This window comes from Hydractinia symbiolongicarpus, chromosome 11, assembly GCF_029227915.1.
Source record: "Hydractinia symbiolongicarpus strain clone_291-10 chromosome 11, HSymV2.1, whole genome shotgun sequence".
NCBI classification, from domain to species: Eukaryota; Metazoa; Cnidaria; class Hydrozoa; order Anthoathecata; family Hydractiniidae; genus Hydractinia; species Hydractinia symbiolongicarpus.
The window spans coordinates 20,136,034-20,151,469 of record NC_079885.1 but is presented as its reverse complement, the minus strand read 5'-3'; the positions used below and the strand labels follow the sequence as shown (position 1 = coordinate 20,151,469).

General features: G+C 41.2%; 21 non-coding genes across 21 annotated transcripts; all 21 read left to right on the top strand.

Annotated features, from left to right (window-relative positions):
- The first annotated feature begins 686 nt into the window (after nucleotides 1–686).
- On the top strand, nucleotides 687–760 carry Trnan-guu (transfer RNA asparagine (anticodon GUU)). The gene has a single exon. It is a non-coding gene; the product is annotated as a tRNA-Asn (tRNA).
- A 732-nt stretch (nucleotides 761–1,492) lies between these two features.
- On the top strand, nucleotides 1,493–1,566 carry Trnan-guu (transfer RNA asparagine (anticodon GUU)). The gene has a single exon. It is a non-coding gene; the product is annotated as a tRNA-Asn (tRNA).
- Nucleotides 1,567–2,028: 462 nt separating this feature from the next.
- On the top strand, nucleotides 2,029–2,102 carry Trnan-guu (transfer RNA asparagine (anticodon GUU)). The gene has a single exon. It is a non-coding gene; the product is annotated as a tRNA-Asn (tRNA).
- A 504-nt stretch (nucleotides 2,103–2,606) lies between these two features.
- Trnan-guu (transfer RNA asparagine (anticodon GUU)) lies at nucleotides 2,607–2,680 on the top strand. The gene has a single exon. It is a non-coding gene; the product is annotated as a tRNA-Asn (tRNA).
- A 462-nt stretch (nucleotides 2,681–3,142) lies between these two features.
- Nucleotides 3,143–3,216, top strand: Trnan-guu (transfer RNA asparagine (anticodon GUU)). The gene has a single exon. It is a non-coding gene; the product is annotated as a tRNA-Asn (tRNA).
- Nucleotides 3,217–3,720: 504 nt separating this feature from the next.
- Nucleotides 3,721–3,794, top strand: Trnan-guu (transfer RNA asparagine (anticodon GUU)). Its single transcript has one exon. It is a non-coding gene; the product is annotated as a tRNA-Asn (tRNA).
- Nucleotides 3,795–4,256: 462 nt separating this feature from the next.
- Nucleotides 4,257–4,330, top strand: Trnan-guu (transfer RNA asparagine (anticodon GUU)). The gene has a single exon. It is a non-coding gene; the product is annotated as a tRNA-Asn (tRNA).
- A 504-nt stretch (nucleotides 4,331–4,834) lies between these two features.
- Trnan-guu (transfer RNA asparagine (anticodon GUU)) lies at nucleotides 4,835–4,908 on the top strand. Its single transcript has one exon. It is a non-coding gene; the product is annotated as a tRNA-Asn (tRNA).
- Nucleotides 4,909–5,906: 998 nt separating this feature from the next.
- Trnan-guu (transfer RNA asparagine (anticodon GUU)) lies at nucleotides 5,907–5,980 on the top strand. Its single transcript has one exon. It is a non-coding gene; the product is annotated as a tRNA-Asn (tRNA).
- A 504-nt stretch (nucleotides 5,981–6,484) lies between these two features.
- Nucleotides 6,485–6,558, top strand: Trnan-guu (transfer RNA asparagine (anticodon GUU)). The gene has a single exon. It is a non-coding gene; the product is annotated as a tRNA-Asn (tRNA).
- A 999-nt stretch (nucleotides 6,559–7,557) lies between these two features.
- Trnan-guu (transfer RNA asparagine (anticodon GUU)) lies at nucleotides 7,558–7,631 on the top strand. The gene has a single exon. It is a non-coding gene; the product is annotated as a tRNA-Asn (tRNA).
- A 462-nt stretch (nucleotides 7,632–8,093) lies between these two features.
- Nucleotides 8,094–8,167, top strand: Trnan-guu (transfer RNA asparagine (anticodon GUU)). The gene has a single exon. It is a non-coding gene; the product is annotated as a tRNA-Asn (tRNA).
- A 463-nt stretch (nucleotides 8,168–8,630) lies between these two features.
- On the top strand, nucleotides 8,631–8,704 carry Trnan-guu (transfer RNA asparagine (anticodon GUU)). Its single transcript has one exon. It is a non-coding gene; the product is annotated as a tRNA-Asn (tRNA).
- A 463-nt stretch (nucleotides 8,705–9,167) lies between these two features.
- Trnan-guu (transfer RNA asparagine (anticodon GUU)) lies at nucleotides 9,168–9,241 on the top strand. The gene has a single exon. It is a non-coding gene; the product is annotated as a tRNA-Asn (tRNA).
- A 1,000-nt stretch (nucleotides 9,242–10,241) lies between these two features.
- Nucleotides 10,242–10,315, top strand: Trnan-guu (transfer RNA asparagine (anticodon GUU)). The gene has a single exon. It is a non-coding gene; the product is annotated as a tRNA-Asn (tRNA).
- Nucleotides 10,316–11,315: 1,000 nt separating this feature from the next.
- On the top strand, nucleotides 11,316–11,389 carry Trnan-guu (transfer RNA asparagine (anticodon GUU)). The gene has a single exon. It is a non-coding gene; the product is annotated as a tRNA-Asn (tRNA).
- A 459-nt stretch (nucleotides 11,390–11,848) lies between these two features.
- On the top strand, nucleotides 11,849–11,922 carry Trnan-guu (transfer RNA asparagine (anticodon GUU)). Its single transcript has one exon. It is a non-coding gene; the product is annotated as a tRNA-Asn (tRNA).
- Nucleotides 11,923–12,921: 999 nt separating this feature from the next.
- Trnan-guu (transfer RNA asparagine (anticodon GUU)) lies at nucleotides 12,922–12,995 on the top strand. Its single transcript has one exon. It is a non-coding gene; the product is annotated as a tRNA-Asn (tRNA).
- Nucleotides 12,996–13,457: 462 nt separating this feature from the next.
- On the top strand, nucleotides 13,458–13,531 carry Trnan-guu (transfer RNA asparagine (anticodon GUU)). The gene has a single exon. It is a non-coding gene; the product is annotated as a tRNA-Asn (tRNA).
- Nucleotides 13,532–13,994: 463 nt separating this feature from the next.
- Trnan-guu (transfer RNA asparagine (anticodon GUU)) lies at nucleotides 13,995–14,068 on the top strand. Its single transcript has one exon. It is a non-coding gene; the product is annotated as a tRNA-Asn (tRNA).
- Nucleotides 14,069–14,531: 463 nt separating this feature from the next.
- Nucleotides 14,532–14,605, top strand: Trnan-guu (transfer RNA asparagine (anticodon GUU)). The gene has a single exon. It is a non-coding gene; the product is annotated as a tRNA-Asn (tRNA).
- The last annotated feature ends 831 nt before the right edge of the window (nucleotides 14,606–15,436 follow it).

Genomic DNA, 15,436 nt, shown 5'->3' with positions numbered 1-15,436 from the left:
TGCCTCTTATTCCTAATGTCACGTTAACTGTAAGAGCAACGGTAGTGTTACTCTTGTAGCCATGTTTACTGGCATCATCAGATGTGCTATTAAAATAAATGAAAGTAATTGAGTCAACTTGTAAATAGGGAAACTTCAGTAATTTTCATGTCTCCGTGGAGCAATTGGTTAGCGCGTTCGGCTGTTGACCGAAAGGTTGGTGGCTCAAGCCCATCCGGGGACGCAATGAACAAATACTTCGATCAGATGAAACAGATAGTGCTACCACTGCTTATGATTCCTAATGTCACGATAATTGTAAAAGCAACGGTAGTTTTAGTCTTGAAACTACGTTTACCTGCATAGTCAGATGTGGTGTTAAAAACATTGAAATTGAATTAGCTAACTAGTAAATAGGGATACTTCAGTATGTTTCGTGTCTTCGTGCCGCAATTGGTTAGCGCGTTCGGCTGTTAACGGAAAGGTTGGTGGTTCAAGCCAACCCGGGGAGGCGATAAACAAATATGTCCATCAGAAGAATCAGAGAGTGCTATCACTGCCTCTTATTCCTAATGTCACGCTAACTGTAAGAGCAACGGTAGTGTTACTCTTGTAGCCATGTTTACTGGCATCATCAGATGTGCTATTAAAAATAAATAAAAGTAAATGAGCCAACTTGTAAATAGGGAAACTTCAGTAAGTTTCATGTCTCCGTGGCGCAATTGGTTAGCGCGTTCGGCTGTTAACCGAAAGGTTGGTGGTTCAAGCCCACCCGGGGACGCAATGAACAAATACTTCGATCAGATGAAACAGATAGTGATACCACTGCTTATGATTCCTAATGTCACGATAATTGTAAAAGCAACGGTAGTTTTAGTCTTGAAACTACGTTTACCTGCATAGTCAGATGTGGTGTTAAAAACATTGAAATTGAATTAGCTAACTAGTAAATAGGGATACATCAGTATGTTTCGTGTCTTAGTGCCGCAATTGGTTAGCGCGTTCGGCTGTTAACGGAAAGGTTGGTGGTTCAAGCCCACCCGGGGAGGCGATGAACAAATATGTCCATCAGAAGAATCAGAGAGTGCTATCACTGCCTCTTATTCCTAATGTCACGGTAACTGTAAGAGCAACGGTAGTGTTACTCTTGTAGCCATGTTTACTGGCATTATCAGATGTGCTATTAAAAATAAATGAAAGTAAATGAGCCAACTTGTAAATAGGGAAACTTCAGTAAGTTTCATGTCTCCGTGGCGCAATTGGTTAGCGCGTTCGGCTGTTAACCGAAAGGTTGGTGGTTCAAGCCCACCCGGGGAGGCGATGAACAAATATGTCCATCAGAAGAATCAGAGAGTGCTATCACTGCCTCTTATTCCTAATGTCACGTTAACTGTAAGAGCAACGGTAGTGTTACTCTTGTAGCCATGTTTACTGGCATCATCAGATGTGCTATTAAAAATAAATGAAAGTAAATAAGCCAACTTTTAAATAGGGAAACTTCAGTAAGTTTCATGTCTCCGTGGCGCAATTGGTTAGCGCGTTCGGCTGTTAACCGAAAGGTTGGTGGTTCAAGCCCACCCGGGGACGCAATGAACAAATACTTCGATCAAATGAAACAGATAGTGCTACCCTTGCTTATGATTCCTAATGTCACGATAATTGTAAAAGCAACGGTACTTTTAGTCTTGAAACTACGTTTACCTGCATAGTCAGATGTGGTGTTAAAAACATTGAAATTGAATTACGTAACTAGTAAATAGGGATACTTTAGTATGTTTTGTGTCTCCGTGCTGCAATTGGTTAGCGCGTTCGGCTGTTAACCGAAAGGTTGGTGGTTCAAACCCACCCGGGGAAGCGATGAACAAATATGTCCATCAGAAGAATCAGAGAGTGCTATCACTGCCTCTTATTCCTAAAGTCACGTTAACTGTAAGAGCAACGGTAGTGTTACACTTGTAGCCATGTCTACTGGCATCATCAGATGTGCTATTAAAAATAAATAAAAGTAAATGAGCCAACTTGTAAATAGGGAAACTTCAGTAAATTCATGTCTCCGTGGCGCAATTGGTTAGCGCGTTCGGCTGTTAACCGAAAGATTGGTGGTTCAAGCCCACCCGGAGACGCAATGAACAAATTCTTTGATCAGATGAAACAGATAGTGCTACCACTGCTTATGATTCCTAATGTCACGATAATTGTAAAAGCAACGGTAGTTTTAGTCTTGAAACTACGTTTACCTGCATAGTCAGATGTGGTGTTAAAAACAAACTACGTTTACCTGCATAGTCAGATGTGGTGTTAAAAACATTGAAATTGAATTAGCTAACTAATAAATAGGGATACTTCAGTATGTTTCGTGTCTCCGTGCCGCAATTGGTTAGCGCGTTCGCCTGTTAACTGAAAGGTTGGTGGTTCAAGCCCACACTTGGAAGCGAAGAACAAATATGTCCATCAGAAGAATCAGAGAGTGCTATCACTGCCTCTTATTCCTAATGTCACGTTAACTGTAAAAGCAACGGTAGTGTTACTCTTGTAGCCATGTTTACTGGCATCATCAGATGTTCTATTAAAAATAAATGAAAGTAAATGAGCCAACTTGTAAATAGAGAAACTTCAGTAAGTTTCATGTCTCCGTGGCGCAATTGGTTAGCGCGTTCGGCTGTTAACCGAAAGGTTGGTGGTTCAAGCCCACCCGGGGACGCAATGAACAAATACTTCGATCAAATGAAACAGATAGTGCTACCACTGCTTATGATTCCTAATGTCACGATAATTGTAAAAGCAACGGTACTTTTAGTCTTGAAACTACGTTTACCTGCATAGTCAGATGTGGTGTTAAAAACATTGAAATTGAATTAGGTAACTAGTAAATAGGGATACTTTAGTATGTTTCGTGTCTCCGTGCTGCAATTGGTTAGCGCGTTTGGCTGTTAACGGAAAGGTTTGTGGTTCAAACCCACCCGGGGAAGCGATGAACAAATATGTCCATCAGAAGAATCAGAGAGTGCTATCACTGCCTCTTATTCCTAAAGTCACGTTAACTGTAAGAGCAACGGTAGTGTTACACTTGTAGCCATGTCTACTGGCATCATCAGATGTGCTATTAAAAATAAATAAAAGTAAATGAGCCAACTTGTAAATAGGGAAACTTCAGTAAATTCATGTCTCCGTGGCGCAATTGGTTAGCGCGTTCGGCTGTTAACCGAAAGGTTGGTGGTTCAAGCCCACCCGGAGACGCAATGAACAAATTCTTTGATCAGATGAAACAGATAGTGCTACCACTGCTTATGATTCCTAATGTCACGATAATTGTAAAAGCAACAGTAGTTTTAGTCTTGAAACTACGTTTACCTGCATAGTCAGATGTGGTGTTAAAAACAAACTACGTTTACCTGCATAGTCAGATGTGGTGTTAAAAACATTGAAATTGAATTAGCTAACTAATAAATAGGGATACTTCAGTATGTTTCGTGTCTCCGTGCCGCAATTGGTTAGCGCGTTCGCCTGTTAACTGAAAGGTTGGTGGTTCAAGCCCACCCTTGGAAGCGAAGAACAAATATGTCCATCAGAAGAATCAGAGAGTGCTATCACTGCCTCTTATTCCTAATGTCACGTTAACTGTAAAAGCAACGGTAGTGTTACTCTTGTAGCCATGTTTACTGGCATCATCAGATGTTCTATTAAAAATAAATGAAAGTAAATGAGCCAACTTGTAAATAGAGAAACTTCAGTAAGTTTCATGTCTCCGTGGCGCAATTGGTTAGCGCGTTCGGCTGTTAACCGAAAGGTTGGTGGTTCAAGCCCACCCGGGGACGCAATGAACAAATACTTCGATCAAATGAAACAGATAGTGCTACCACTGCTTATGATTCCTAATGTCACGATAATTGTAAAAGCAACGGTACTTTTAGTCTTGAAACTACGTTTACCTGCATTGTCAGATGTGGTGTTAAAAACATTGAAATTGAATTAGGTAACTAGTAAATAGGGATACTTTAGTATGTTTCGTGTCTCCGTGCGTCAATTGGTTAGCGCGTTCGGCTGTTAACGGAAAGGTTTGTGGTTCAAACCCACCCGGGGAAGCGATGAACAAATATGTCCATCAGAAGAATCAGAGAGTGCTATCACTGCCTCTTATTCCTAAAGTCACGTTAACTGTAAGAGCAACGGTAGTGTTACACTTGTAGCCATGTCTACTGGCATCATCAGATGTCCTATTAAAAATAAATAAAAGTAAATGAGCCAACTTGTAAATAGGGAAACTTCAGTAAATTCATGTCTCCGTGGCGCAATTGGTTAGCGCGTTCGGCTGTTAACCGAAAGGTTGGTGGTTCAAGCCCACCCGGAGACGCAATGAACAAATTCTTTGATCAGATGAAACAGATAGTGCTACCACTGCTTATGATTCCTAATGTCACGATAATTGTAAAAGCAACGGTAGTTTTAGTCTTGAAACTACGTTTACCTGCATAGCCAGATGTGGTGTTAAAAACAAACTACGTTTACTTGCATAGTCAGATGTGGTGTTAAAAACATTGAAATTGAATTAGCTAACTAATAAATAGGGATACTTCAGTATGTTTCGTGTCTCCGTGCCGCAATTGGTTAGCGCGTTCGCCTGTTAACTGAAAGGTTGGTGGTTCAAGCCCACCCTTGGAAGCGATGAACAAATATGTCCATCAGAAGAATCAGAGAGTGCTATCACTGCCTCTTATTCCTAATGTCACGTTAACTGTAAAAGCAACGGTAGTGTTACTCTTGTAGCCATGTTTACTGGCATCATCAGATGTTCTATTAAAAATAAATGAAAGTAAATGAGCCAACTTGTAAATAGAGAAACTTCAGTAAGTTTCATGTCTCCGTGGCGCAATTGGTTAGCGCGTTCGGCTGTTAACCGAAAGGTTGGTGGTTCAAGCCCACCCGGGGACGCAATGAACAAATACTTCCATCAGATGAAACAGATAGCGCTACCACTGCTTATGATTCCTAATGTCACGATAATTGTAAAAGCAACGGTAGTTTTAGTCTTCAAACTACGTTTACCTGCATAGTCAGATATGGTGTTAAAAACATTGAAATTGAATTAGCTAACTAGGAAATAGGGATACTTCAGTATGTTTCGTGCCTTCGTGTCTCAATTTGTTGGCGCGTTCGGCTGTTAACGTAAAGGTTGGTGGTTCAAGCCCACCCAGGGAGGCGATGAACAAATATGTCCATTAGAAGAATCAGAGAGTGCTATCACTGCCTCTTATTCCTAAAGTCACGTTAACTGTAAGAGCAACGGTAGTGTTACACTTGTAGCCATGTCTACTGGCATCATCAGATGTGCTATTAAAATAAATGAAAGTAATTGAGTCAACTTGTAAATAGGGAAACTTCAGTAATTTTCATGTCTCCGTGGAGCAATTGGTTAGCGCGTTCGGCTGTTGACCGAAAGGTTGGTGGCTCAAGCCCATCCGGGGACGCAATGAACAAATACTTCGATCAGATGAAACAGATAGTGCTACCACTGCTTATGATTCCTAATGTCACGATAATTGTAAAAGCAACGGTAGTTTTAGTCTTGAAACTACGTTTACCTGCATAGTCAGATGTGGTGTTAAAAACATTGAAATTGAATTAGCTAACTAGTAAATAGGGATACTTCAGTATGTTTCGTGTCTCCGTGCCGCAATTGGTTAGCGCTTTCGGCTGTTAACGGAAAGGTTTGTGGTTCAAACCCACCCGGGGAAGCGATGAACAAATATGTCCATCAGAAGAATCAGAGAGTGCTATCACTGCCTCTTATTCCTAAAGTCACGTTAACTGTAAGAGCAACGGTAGTGTTACACTTGTAGCCATGTCTACTGGCATCATCAGATGTCCTATTAAAAATAAATAAAAGTAAATGAGCCAACTTGTAAATAGGGAAACTTCAGTAAATTCATGTCTCCGTGGCGCAATTGGTTAGCGCGTTCGGCTGTTAACCGAAAGGTTGGTGGTTCAAGCCCACCCGGAGACGCAATGAACAAATTCTTTGATCAGATGAAACAGATAGTGCTACCACTGCTTATGATTCCTAATGTCACGATAATTGTAAAAGCAACGGTAGTTTTAGTCTTGAAACTACGTTTACCTGCATAGCCAGATGTGGTGTTAAAAACAAACTACGTTTACTTGCATAGTCAGATGTGGTGTTAAAAACATTGAAATTGAATTAGCTAACTAATAAATAGGGATACTTCAGTATGTTTCGTGTCTCCGTGCCGCAATTGGTTAGCGCGTTCGCCTGTTAACTGAAAGGTTGGTGGTTCAAGCCCACCCTTGGAAGCGATGAACAAATATGTCCATCAGAAGAATCAGAGAGTGCTATCACTGCCTCTTATTCCTAATGTCACGTTAACTGTAAAAGCAACGGTAGTGTTACTCTTGTAGCCATGTTTACTGGCATCATCAGATGTTCTATTAAAAATAAATGAAAGTAAATGAGCCAACTTGTAAATAGAGAAACTTCAGTAAGTTTCATGTCTCCGTGGCGCAATTGGTTAGCGCGTTCGGCTGTTAACCGAAAGGTTGGTGGTTCAAGCCCACCCGGGGACGCAATGAACAAATACTTCCATCAGATGAAACAGATAGCGCTACCACTGCTTATGATTCCTAATGTCACGATAATTGTAAAAGCAACGGTAGTTTTAGTCTTCAAACTACGTTTACCTGCATAGTCAGATATGGTGTTAAAAACATTGAAATTGAATTAGCTAACTAGGAAATAGGGATACTTCAGTATGTTTCGTGCCTTCGTGTCTCAATTTGTTGGCGCGTTCGGCTGTTAACGTAAAGGTTGGTGGTTCAAGCCCACCCAGGGAGGCGATGAACAAATATGTCCATTAGAAGAATCAGAGAGTGCTATCACTGCCTCTTATTCCTAAAGTCACGTTAACTGTAAGAGCAACGGTAGTGTTACACTTGTAGCCATGTCTACTGGCATCATCAGATGTGCTATTAAAATAAATGAAAGTAATTGAGTCAACTTGTAAATAGGGAAACTTCAGTAATTTTCATGTCTCCGTGGAGCAATTGGTTAGCGCGTTCGGCTGTTGACCGAAAGGTTGGTGGCTCAAGCCCATCCGGGGACGCAATGAACAAATACTTCGATCAGATGAAACAGATAGTGCTACCACTGCTTATGATTCCTAATGTCACCATAATTGTAAAAGCAACGGTAGTTTTAGTCTTGAAACTACGTTTACCTGCATAGTCAGATGTGGTGTTAAAAACATTGAAATTGAATTAGCTAACTAGTAAATAGGGATACTTCAGTATGTTTCGTGTCTCCGTGCCGCAATTGGTTAGCGCTTTCGGCTGTTAACGGAAAGGTTGGTGGTTCACGCCCACCCCGGGAAGCGATGAACAAGTATGTCCATCAGAAAAATCAGAAAGTGCTATCACTGCCTCTTATTCCTTATGTCACGTTAACTGTAAGAGCAACGGTAGGGTTACTGTTGTAGCCATGTTTACTGGCATCATCAGATGTGCTATTAGAAATAAATGAAAGTAAATGTGTCAACTTGTAAATAGGGAAACTTCAGTAAGTTTCATGTCTCCGTGGCGCAATTGGTTAGCGCGTTCGGCTGTTATCCGAAAGGTTGGTGGTTCAAGCCCACCCGGGGACGCAATGAACAAATTCTTTGATCAGATGAAACAGATAGTGCTACCACTGCTTATGATTCCTAATGTCACGAAAATTGTAGAAGCAACGGTAGTTTTAGTCTTGAAACTACGTTTACCTGCATAGTCAGATATGGTGATAAAAACATTGAAATTGATTTAGCTAACTAGTAAATAGGGATACTTCAATATGTTTCGTGTCTCCCTGCCGCAATTGGTTAGCGCGTTCGCCTGTTAACTGAAAGGTTGGTGGTTCAAGCCCACCCGGGGAAGCGATGAACAATTATGTCCCTCAGAAGAATCAGAGAGTGCTATCACTGCCTCTTATTCCTAATGTCACGTTAACTGTAAAAGTACGGTAGTGTTACTCTTGTAGCCATGTTTACTGGCATCATCAGATGTTCTATTAAAAATAAATGAAAGTAAATGAGCCAACTTGTAAATAGGGAAACTTCAGTAAGTTTCATGTCTCCGTGGCGCAATTGGTTAGCGCTTTCGGCTGTTAACCGAAAGGTTGGTGGTTCAAGCCCACCCGGGGACGCAATGAACAAATACTTCCATCAGATGAAACAGATAGCGCTACCACTGCTTATGATTCCTAATGACCCGATAATTGTAAAAGCAAAGGTAGTTTTAGTCTTGAAACTACGTTTACCTGCATAGTCAGATATGGTGTTAAAAACATTGAATATGAATTAGCTAACCAGTAAATAGGGATACTTCAGTATGTTTCGTGCCTTCGTGTCTCAATTTGTTGGCGCGTTCGGCTGTTAACGGAAAAGTTGGTGGTTCAAGCCCACCCGGGGAAGCGATGAACAAGTATGTCTATCAGAAAAATCAGAGAGTGCTATCACTGCCTCTTATTCCTAATGTCACGTTAACTGTAAGAGCAACGGTAGTGTTACTGTTGTAGCCATGTTTACTGGCATCATCAGATGTGCTATTAGAAATAAATGAAAGTAGATGTGTCAACTTGTAAATAGGGAAACTTCAGTAAGTTTCATGTCTCCGTGGCGCAATTGGTTAGCGCGTTCGGCTGTTATCCGAAAGGTTGGTGGTTCAAGCCCACCCGGGGACGCAATGAACAAATTCTTTGATCAGATGAAACAGATAGTGCTACCACTGCTTATGATTCCTAATGTCACGATAATTGTAAAAGCAACGGTAGTTTTAGTCTTGAAACTACGTTTACCTGCATAGTCAGATGTGGTGTTAAAAACATTGAAATTGAATTAGCTAACTAGTAAATAGGGATACTTCAGTATGTTTCGTGTCTCCGTGCCGCAATTGGTTAGCGCTTTCGGCTGTTAACGGAAAGGTTGGTGGTTCAAGCCCACCCGGGGAAGCGATGAACAAATATGTCCATCAGAAGAATCAGAGAGTGCTATCACTGCCTCTTATTCCTAATGTCACGTTAACTGTAAAAGCAACGGTAGTGTTACTCTTGTAGCCATGTTTACTGGCATCATCAGATGTTCTATTAAAAATAAATGAAAGTAAATGAGCCAACTTGTAAATAGGGAAACTTCAGTAAGTTTCATGTCTCCGTGGCGCAATTGGTTAGCGCGTTCGGCTGTTAACCGAAAGGTTGGTGGTTCAAGCCCACCCGGGGACGCAATGAACAAATACTTCCATCAGATGAAACAGATAGCGCTACCACTGCTTATGATTCCTAATGACACGATAATTGTAAAAGCAACAGTAGTTTTAGTCTTGAAACTACGTTTACCTGCATAGTCAGATATGGTGTTAAAAACATTGAATATGAATTAGCTAACTAGTAAATAGGGATACTTTAGTATGTTTCGTGCCTTCGTGTCTCAATTTGTTGGCGCGTTCGGCTGTTAACGGAAAAGTTGGTGGTTCAAGCCCACCCGGGGAAGCGATGAACAAGTTTGTCCATCAGAAAAATCAGAGAGTGCTATCACTGCCTCTTATTCCTAATGTCACGTTAACTGTAAGAGCAACGGTAGTGTTACTGTTGTAGCAATGTTTACTGGCATCATCAGATGTTCTATTAAAAATAAATGAAAGTAAATGAGCCAACTTGTAAATAGGGAAACTTCAGTAAGTATCATGTCTCCGTGGCGCAATTGGTTAGCGCCTTCGGTTTTTAACCGAAAGGTTGGTGGTTCCAGCCCACCCGGGGACGCAATGAACAAATACTTCCATCAGATGAAACAGATAGCGCTACCACTGCTTATGATTCCTAATGACACGATAATTGTAAAAGCAAAGGTAGTTTTAGTCTTGAAACTACGTTTACCTGCATAGTCAGATATGGTGTTAAAAACATTGAATATGAATTAGCTAACTAGTAAATAGGGATACTTCAGTATGTTTCGTGCCTTCGTGTCTCAATTTGTTGGCGCGTTCGGCTGTTAACGGAAAAGTTGGTGGTTCAAGCCCACCCGGGGAAGCGATGAACAAGTTTGTCCATCAGAAAAATCAGAGAGTGCTATCACTGCCTCTTATTCCTAATGTCACGTTAACAGTAAGAGCAACGGTAGTGTTACTGTTGTAGCCATGTTTACTGGCATCATCAGATGTGCTATTAGAAATAAATGAAAGTAAATGTGTCAACTTGTAAATAGGGAAACTTCAGTAAGTTTCATGTCTCCGTGGCGCAATTGGTTAGCGCGTTCGGCTGTTATCCGAAAGGTTGGTGGTTCAAGCCCACCCGGGGACGCAATGATCAAATTCTTTGATCAGATGAAACAGATAGTGCTAGCACTGCTTATGATTCCTAATGTCACGATAATTGTAAAAGCAACGGTAGTTTTAGTCTTGAAACTACGTTTACATGCATAGTCAGATGTGGTGTTAAAAACATTGAAATTGAATTAGCTAACTAGTAAATAGGGATACTTCAGTATGTTTCGTGTCTCCGTGCCGCAATTGGTTAGCGCTTTCGGCTGTTAACGGAAAGGTTGGTGGTTCAAGCCCACCCGGGCAAGCGATGAACAAGTATGTCCATCAGAAAAATCAGAGAGTGCTATCACTGCCTCTTATTCCTAATGTCACGTTAACTGTAAGAGCAACGGTAGGGTTACTGTTGTAGCCATGTTTACTGGCATCATCAGATGTGCAATAAGAAATAAATGAAAGTAAATGTGTCAACTTGTAAATAGGGAAACTTCAGTAAGTTTCATGTCTCCGTGGCGCAATTGGTTAGCGCGTTCGGCTGTTATCCGAAAGGTTGGTGGTTCAAGCCCACCCCGGGACGCAATGAACAAATTCTTTGATCAGATGAAACAGATAGTGCTACCACTGCTTATGATTCCTAATGTCACGATAATTGTAAAAGCAACGGTAGTTTTAGTCTTGAAACTTCGTTTACCTGCATAGTCAGATGTGGTGTTAAAAACATTGAAATTGAATTAGCTAACTAGTAAATAGGGATACTTCAGTATGTTTCGTGTCTCCGTGCCGCAATTGGTTAGTGCTTTCGGCTGTTAACGGAAAGGTTGGTGGTTCAAGCCCACCCGGGGAAGCGATGAACAAGTATGCCCATCAGAAAAATCAGAGAGTGCTATCACTGCCTCTTATTCCTAATGTCACGTTAACTGTAAGAGCAACGGTAGGGTTACTGTTGTAGCCATGTTTACTGGCATCATCAGATGTGCTATTAAAAATAAATGAAAGTAAATGAGCCAACTTGTAAATAGGGAAACTTCAGTAAGTTTCATGTCTCCGTGGCGCAATTGGTTAGCGCGTTCGGCTGTTAACCGAAAGGTTGGTGGTTCAAGCCCACCCGGGGACGCAATGAACAAACACCTCGATCAGATGAAACACATAGCGCTACCACTGCTTATGTTTCCTAATGTCACGATAATTGTAAAAGCAACGGTAGTTTTAGTCTTGAAACTATGATACTGCATAGTCAGATGTGGTGTTAAAAACATTGAAATTGAATTAGCTAACTAGTAAATAGGGATACTTCAGCATGTTTCGTGTCTTCGTGCGAAATTGGTTAGCGCGTTCGGCTGTTAACGGAAAGGTTGGTGGTTCAAGCCCACCCGGGGAGGCGATGAACAAATATGTCCATCAGAAGAATCAGAGAGTGGTATCACTGCCTCTTATTCCTAAAGTCACGTTAACTGTAAGAGCAACGGTAGTGTAACACTTGTAGCCATGTCTACTGGCATCATCAGATGTGCTATTAAAAATAAATGAAAGTAAATGAGCCAACTTGTAAATAGGGAAACTTCAGTAAATTCATGTCTCCGTGGCGCAATTGGTTAGCGCGTTCGGCTGTTAACCGAAAGGTTGGTGGTTCAAGCCCACCCGGGGACGCAATGAACAAATTCTTTGATCAGATGAAACAGATAGTGCTACCACTGCTTATGATTCCTAATGTCACGATAATTGTAAAAGCAACGGTAGTTTTAGTCTTGAAACTACGTTTACTTGCATAGTCATATATGGTGTTAAAAACATTGAAATTGAATTAGCTAACTAGTAAATAGGGATACTTCAGTATGTTTCGTGCCTTCGTGTCTCAATTTGTTGGCGCGTTCGGCTGTTAACGTAAAGGTTGGTGGTTCAAGCCCACCCAGGGAGGCGATGAACAAATATGTCTATTAGAAGAATCAGAGAGTGCTATCACTGCCTCTTATTCCTAAAGTCACGTTAACTGTAAGAGCAACGGTAGTGTTACACTTGTAGCCATGTCTACTGGCATCATCAGATGTGCTATTAAAATAAATGAAAGTAATTGAGTCAACTTGTAAATAGGGAAACTTCAGTAATTTTCATGTCTCCGTGGAGCAATTGGTTAGCGCGTTCGGCTGTTGACCGAAAGGTTGGTGGCTCAAGCCCATCCGGGGACGCAATGAACAAATACTTCGATCAGATGAAACAGATAGTGCTACCACTGCTTATGATTCCTAATGTCACCATAATTGTAAAAGCAACGGTAGTTTTAGTCTTGAAACTACGTTTACCTGCATAGTCAGATGTGGTGTTAAAAACATTGAAATTGAATTAGCTAACTAGTAAATAGGGATACTTCAGTATGTTTCGTGTCTCCGTGCCGCAATTGGTTAGCGCTTTCGGCTGTTAACGGAAAGGTTGGTGGTTCACGCCCACCCCGGGAAGCGATGAACAAGTATGTCCATCAGAAAAATCAGAAAGTGCTATCACTGCCTCTTATTCCTTATGTCACGTTAACTGTAAGAGCAACGGTAGGGTTACTGTTGTAGCCATGTTTACTGGCATCATCAGATGTGCTATTAGAAATAAATGAAAGTAAATGTGTCAACTTGTAAATAGGGAAACTTCAGTAAGTTTCATGTCTCCGTGGCGCAATTGGTTAGCGCGTTCGGCTGTTATCCGAAAGGTTGGTGGTTCAAGCCCACCCGGGGACGCAATGAACAAATTCTTTGATCAGATGAAACAGATAGTGCTACCACTGCTTATGATTCCTAATGTCACGAAAATTGTAGAAGCAACGGTAGTTTTAGTCTTGAAACTACGTTTACCTGCATAGTCAGATATGGTGATAAAAACATTGAAATTGATTTAGCTAACTAGTAAATAGGGATACTTCAATATGTTTCGTGTCTCCCTGCCGCAATTGGTTAGCGCGTTCGCCTGTTAACTGAAAGGTTGGTGGTTCAAGCCCACCCGGGGAAGCGATGAACAATTATGTCCCTCAGAAGAATCAGAGAGTGCTATCACTGCCTCTTATTCCTAATGTCACGTTAACTGTAAAAGTACGGTAGTGTTACTCTTGTAGCCATGTTTACTGGCATCATCAGATGTTCTATTAAAAATAAATGAAAGTAAATGAGCCAACTTGTAAATAGGGAAACTTCAGTAAGTTTCATGTCTCCGTGGCGCAATTGGTTAGCGCTTTCGGCTGTTAACCGAAAGGTTGGTGGTTCAAGCCCACCCGGGGACGCAATGAACAAATACTTCCATCAGATGAAACAGATAGCGCTACCACTGCTTATGATTCCTAATGACCCGATAATTGTAAAAGCAAAGGTAGTTTTAGTCTTGAAACTACGTTTACCTGCATAGTCAGATATGGTGTTAAAAACATTGAATATGAATTAGCTAACCAGTAAATAGGGATACTTCAGTATGTTTCGTGCCTTCGTGTCTCAATTTGTTGGCGCGTTCGGCTGTTAACGGAAAAGTTGGTGGTTCAAGCCCACCCGGGGAAGCGATGAACAAGTATGTCTATCAGAAAAATCAGAGAGTGCTATCACTGCCTCTTATTCCTAATGTCACGTTAACTGTAAGAGCAACGGTAGTGTTACTGTTGTAGCCATGTTTACTGGCATCATCAGATGTGCTATTAGAAATAAATGAAAGTAGATGTGTCAACTTGTAAATAGGGAAACTTCAGTAAGTTTCATGTCTCCGTGGCGCAATTGGTTAGCGCGTTCGGCTGTTATCCGAAAGGTTGGTGGTTCAAGCCCACCCGGGGACGCAATGAACAAATTCTTTGATCAGATGAAACAGATAGTGCTACCACTGCTTATGATTCCTAATGTCACGATAATTGTAAAAGCAACGGTAGTTTTAGTCTTGAAACTACGTTTACCTGCATAGTCAGATGTGGTGTTAAAAACATTGAAATTGAATTAGCTAACTAGTAAATAGGGATACTTCAGTATGTTTCGTGTCTCCGTGCCGCAATTGGTTAGCGCTTTCGGCTGTTAACGGAAAGGTTGGTGGTTCAAGCCCACCCGGGGAAGCGATGAACAAATATGTCCATCAGAAGAATCAGAGAGTGGTATCACTGCCTCTTATTCCTAATGTCACGTTAACTGTAAAAGCAACGGTAGTGTTACTCTTGTAGCCATGTTTACTGGCATCATCAGATGTTCTATTAAAAATAAATGAAAGTAAATGAGCCAACTTGTAAATAGGGAAACTTCAGTAAGTTTCATGTCTCCGTGGCGCAATTGGTTAGCGCGTTCGGCTGTTAACCGAAAGGTTGGTGGTTCAAGCCCACCCGGGGACGCAATGAACAAATACTTCCATCAGATGAAACAGATAGCGCTACCACTGCTTATGATTCCTAATGACACGATAATTGTAAAAGCAACAGTAGTTTTAGTCTTGAAACTACGTTTACCTGCATAGTCAGATATGGTGTTAAAAACATTGAATATGAATTAGCTAACTAGTAAATAGGGATACTTTAGTATGTTTCGTGCCTTCGTGTCTCAATTTGTTGGCGCGTTCGGCTGTTAACGGAAAAGTTGGTGGTTCAAGCCCACCCGGGGAAGCGATGAACAAGTTTGTCCATCAGAAAAATCAGAGAGTGCTATCACTGCCTCTTATTCCTAATGTCACGTTAACTGTAAGAGCAACGGTAGTGTTACTGTTGTAGCAATGTTTACTGGCATCATCAGATGTTCTATTAAAAATAAATGAAAGTAAATGAGCCAACTTGTAAATAGGGAAACTTCAGTAAGTATCATGTCTCCGTGGCGCAATTGGTTAGCGCCTTCGGTTTTTAACCGAAAGGTTGGTGGTTCCAGCCCACCCGGGGACGCAATGAACAAATACTTCCATCAGATGAAACAGATAGCGCTACCACTGCTTATGATTCCTAATGACACGATAATTGTAAAAGCAAAGGTAGTTTTAGTCTTGAAACTACGTTTACCTGCATAGTCAGATATGGTGTTAAAAACATTGAATATGAATTAGCTAACTAGTAAATAGGGATACTTCAGTATGTTTCGTGCCTTCGTGTCTCAATTTGTTGGCGCGTTCGGCTGTTAACGGAAAAGTTGGTGGTTCAAGCCCACCCGGGGAAGCGATGAACAAGTTTGTCCATCAGAAA